At 44.4% G+C, this 4,810-nt stretch overlaps 1 long non-coding RNA gene across 1 annotated transcript; it reads left to right on the top strand.

Annotated features, from left to right (window-relative positions):
* Positions 1 to 729: 729 nt before the first annotated feature.
* On the top strand, positions 730 to 4,810 carry LOC308186206. The gene is made up of 3 exons (XR_013943968.1): positions 730 to 1,859; positions 2,534 to 2,697; positions 3,111 to 4,810. It is a non-coding gene; the product is annotated as an uncharacterized lncRNA (long non-coding RNA).

The raw sequence follows: 4,810 nt of genomic DNA, 5'->3' as shown, positions 1-4,810 counted from the left end.
AATTTCTAATAGCTTTAGAAGGCCAAGGCATTGTTTTCAGCAGATCTGTGGTGACAGGAAAGACGGAATGGAGAGATGATTGCTGCAGGAAGCCCTGTGCAATGTTTTGGAACTGCGCAGGTTGCTTTTAGTTACACCTCCCTTCCACAAAGAATTTCACTGCAGATTTTACATGAATTTATTTCCTGGGAGAACTTGCTTGGTCTTGAGAGTGTATAAACTTTGGAGAAATTAGGATGTGTTGGGTGCAAAGCTCTTTATCAGTTCAGGTGAGGCCCAAAAGTCACGGTGAACTTTCTTGCTCATCGTGTCTTTTTTGTTTCACCTGCTTGGAGGTTGTTGGAGTTCATACAGGTCTAGGTCCTGATATTTTGTGTAAACACCAGGCTTTTGGGACATGTTCTGAGAAATGTAACCTTTTTTTTTTTTTTCCTTTTTCCTCTTCCTAGCACCAGTTCCTGAAAATTGCAAAGCCTCTTTCTAGTCTCACTCCTCTGATTATTGCTGCTAAAGAAGCAGCAAAGAACAACCATTAAAGCGGGGGAGTCAGCACAGCTGTCGTGTCAAGCCTTTTAGATGTTCCCTTCAGAAACCGAATTACCTGTCCCCTCCTGCTCCTCCTTCACAGGGGTGTTCTTAAAACTTTGATCTGCCTTGAAGGGTAGCAGATGTATTGTTTGCTGAATGTGGAAGGGCACGCAACAGGTACGCTGCTGATCTTGCGTAGTGAACTGTCTTTCCATCCTTCTTGATGGGCACGGTAGGGGAAGGGTATATTTTATGGCTGGGAAGATCTTCTGAGAACATCTGAACCTGACCTACCCGTAGCAAAGCCAGTTTGTTCTTGTATTTCTTACTGTGTTTATTTTTAAAGATAATGTGGAGCCTTTAGACCATGTTTATCTTAATAAAGTAAATCTTCTGCTGGCTGGACTCTTCCTGCTTCTGCCAAGCTGCTCTTCCAGCACTGAGGCTGCTCTCTGCTTCGGATGACTTGAGGAGGGAAGGAAGCAGGCAGCAGCAATCGGAACAGCTAAAACAACTGGAAGGGGAACGAGGGCAGGACCATGCAGCCCTCCGGCAGCACCGCTGGATGCTTCGAGGGAGCAAGGAGAAAGCCTGTGTGTGCTTCTTGCAGCTGTTGGACAACTCGTGATCTTTTTGCCAAATTGTGTGAATCAAGGTCTTTCCCCGCACACTTTAGTTTCAACTCAAGTAATTAAACAGCTTTCAACTAGTTCTGATATTCTAGAAAAATCACAGGAAAAATCAACTGGGATTTCTTTTAGGGTTATTTTATTAGTGCTGTCAGGCTTCGTGGAGACCTGCCCTGTAAGAGAAAGCAAACAGAACAATTGCTCTTAGGAAGATAAGGTCTGCCTGCAAGATGATGTTGAAAACTCTTGCTTCTTAGACCAAGGCCAACAGAAAACAACCTGATCACGGACAGTGTTTTCTTGGAAGCATAGGGGCATTCATTTTATTTTTTTTTTGAAATGAGCGAGTGAACTGATATCTTTATGCTACTGACTCCTTTGGTTGCTAATGATGCGTAAAACAACAGCAACCCTGGAACTACTAGAGAGATTGGGTGTAAACACTGGCGTTATGTTGAACTGTATCCTGATTTTTAATAAAAGGACTGCCGCATTTCTTAACTCGGGGCTGAGGGAGGGTTGGAGAATTCACTGTCACCAGACAATTCTGTCGGATGGGATGGGTTTTCATGTTATCGTCACTGGGTGCTTACAAGTGATGCATTAAGTGATACAAGCTTCTGTAGTCCTGTGGGATAGCGAGTGGCTCTGAAGAGGAGTAACTGCACACAGAGGGAACGGATAAAAGATCTTGCTTTCTCTGTACGTATCGCTTTGGTCATTTCCAGGGTGAGTTTAATCCAGTTCTCCTCTCCCCAAAGCACTTGTGTTGCACAGAAACTCATTCCTGCTTCTTGCTGAGACCTGCTGCTGGATCAGTCCTTTCCTCCCTGCCCTGGGCTTGTGATTGAAATATATACATATATTTTTCCCCATTCACTCTACGATACGTGACAGCCCTTGCACTGGTTTTAGAGGCGTAGATAAAGCCTGTAAGGTCCCTTGCTTTTTTGGTGTCTTCTCCCATCCTTCAGGCTACAGGGTGGCCACTGTTTGACATGAGGCTGTAATGTCTGAAGCCCATTGCCAAATCTGCTGCCTTCCTCCCCTTGTATGCATTTTTCATCTTCATGTAATATGGAGAGTTTCCCCTTACAAGATGAATTCCTTGGGGAGAGCAGCAAAGCTGCCAGCCCTGGGGGGAACCTGATCTCTTGATGAGCTCCTCTGCTTGGGGCTGGGGTGGAGATCGGGAAAGGGAAGGCCACTACCTTCGGATAATTCTCTTTGGTGAGGAGTTTGGTTTAATTTTCTATGCAAGTCTCAAAATGCCATGTGTGGGGTAGATGGGAAGGAATGATGGGCTAGATCTCACTAGGTCTAAAATCTAATGTGGCTCTGGTCTTACTGACCCACCAATTGCCTATTTTTGACAGCACAGGATTAAACCTGATCCATGAATGTACTGAGTGTTGCTGACTTCCCTTCGCCTTCCCTTCCCACTCCATCCTTGGCACCCCTTTGAGATGAGAGTGGTAATGCAGATGTGCCCTACCTGCGAGCAAATCTGTGAGCTTATTTTTCTGCAGGAGGAAAAATGGTAAAAAGGGTGACTTGTATTTAAGTTACTCTCCTGGATTCTCTGTTGCCTATTGGAAAGGAATCTGCAGGAGTGACTGTTTCTCCCCATTCTTAAGCCCGTGATGTGCTTCTGTCTCATTGACTTCAACTGTGAATTGGTCCTTACTGGTTTGGTAAGGACTGAGAGCTGTGCACTGGGAAGCTGTAAGACAGTGACTGTAGACATGTCATCGGTTTTATTTTATTTTTTACCTGCCTACGATGCGAAAGAGTTTGACTGGCTACTTTGTACCTAGCCCCAGTTCCAAGTTAACAGACACATCATGTTTTCACATTCTCAGAAATCTTAAAAACATAAATAAAATTTAGTTAGCTTAGGAGAATGAGGTATATATTTTTTTCTGAGATATGGATCCTTTTCTCTACTCTTAGGTTCATCTGGGCATCGCCCAGCTTCAGCACTGGTGGCAGCTTTTGCATAGCCTCTTACAGCACTTTCTGGTCACTACAGAGAGCTGTCAGCACAAGTGTCTGACTTAAAAATTTTCCTCTGTGGCTTTTTTTTTTTTTTTTTTCTGAGGACATCTTTCCTGCTGGGATTTGAAAGCAACTTCCAAAGAGAACTGATTTGGTGGCATTTTTTAATATATATTTTTAATATACCTACTGCATGAACTAATTCTACTGAGTCTGAACCATTTTTAATCGCAGCCCTTAATTATTTATTTGATTATTAGATTCTCTCTTCTATATTAGAACATGAAATATTCAGTTGTCTGACTATCCAGCAAGAAAACCTGCTTCCTTTTTAAGGGATCCTCAGCAATTCTATCAGGTTAGGTGCCGAAATGGCACAATGTGCTACAGCTCCCAGAACTCGTGGTGGAGGCGGGAGGTAAAACCCATCTCTTTTTTTTCCAAAGCACTGAAGATTGTCGTATTTAAGAAGCAGCTGGTGCATTTCAAGCTTCTTATATTTAAAGAGCTGATATGGAGTTGCGTTACTGTAGCCCTAGGTTTTCTTTAAACAAATGATTGATTTAAGTTCAGTGGGGCCAAGAGTTTGGGTGAGAGGGGCTGGCTGAGCTGAGATCGCTTCTGAGCTGAGATCTCTGTTAGTATCCTAACGTGTCTGTCTCAAGGTATCACGGGTTGGTATCACTAGATGATATTTTCCGTGCAAGGATGGGCTGAAGTGGCCTGTAGGCTGCTGGAACTTCAAGTTTGCTGAGCTCAGCTGGCAGTGAAAGGTCCAGCCCAAAGTCCAAGAAGAATGGCACGTATTTGAACGCCTTTCTTAATTACGAGCTTACAGATTCCCCAGCATCTTTCATATTTAAATATGAAATTTAAATATGACAGCTTAAGCTGTCAAAGGTGAAGGCTGAGTCTGTTTGTCTCCCTAGCATAAAATACAGAGACTTTTCGATGGTTTATTTTGATAGTAATAGAGAACATGTGGATGTATTTTGGGGTTGTAAACACACTGGATTGAGCGTATAGATAATGTCCTAGGGTGGGTCTCATGGTTTGCTGCTAATGACAGCTCTCAGCATCAAGGCTGGGGTCTTACAGAAGCAGGGAGCTGCCGGTGGTGGCAAAACAGCGAAGCCTGCAGGGGCTGGACAGAAACTTGCAGCCGAAATGGATGCCCCCAGGAAAGGGGTGGGAGGGCAACAGAGGATGGTGTTGCTCTGAGGAAGATGATGGGTGCTGGGGTAGGTGGAAGCAAAAGGTAAAAGCTCAGTTTCCCACCTGCTGAGGGAATTTGGAGGGTGCTGGAGCAGCCTGCGGTGGATTGAGGCATCCTGTTTGGGAGCAGAAAGGAGTGGGGGGCTCCTGTGCAATGAAGGGGTGCTCAGAGTGAGGACTGAGCCTTATTTATGTCTTTGAGCAACAACCCATGCTAAGCGAGCTGGAGCTAATCTGACCTGCTGCCAGGTGTCTGTGTGTCTTGTCCTGCTGGGAAATAACAAGGGCATTAGCTGTTTTAAAATCAGCTGGAAAACGTGTTCCTCTTTCTTTGTACTGCCTTGGTGTAACTCTCCGGTAGTGCCCGGTTTGTTAGAGTCAGCTCAGCCATTGAGAAAGCAAAACTGAAACCTTAAATAAAACCTGAATGAATGACCTGC

The sequence above is a fragment of the Anser brachyrhynchus genome, assembly GCF_964034855.1.
Source record: "Anser brachyrhynchus genome assembly, contig: SCAFFOLD_173, whole genome shotgun sequence".
Lineage (NCBI taxonomy): Eukaryota > Metazoa > Chordata > Aves > Anseriformes > Anatidae > Anser > Anser brachyrhynchus.
This window is presented reverse-complemented; position numbering and strand designations above follow the sequence as displayed.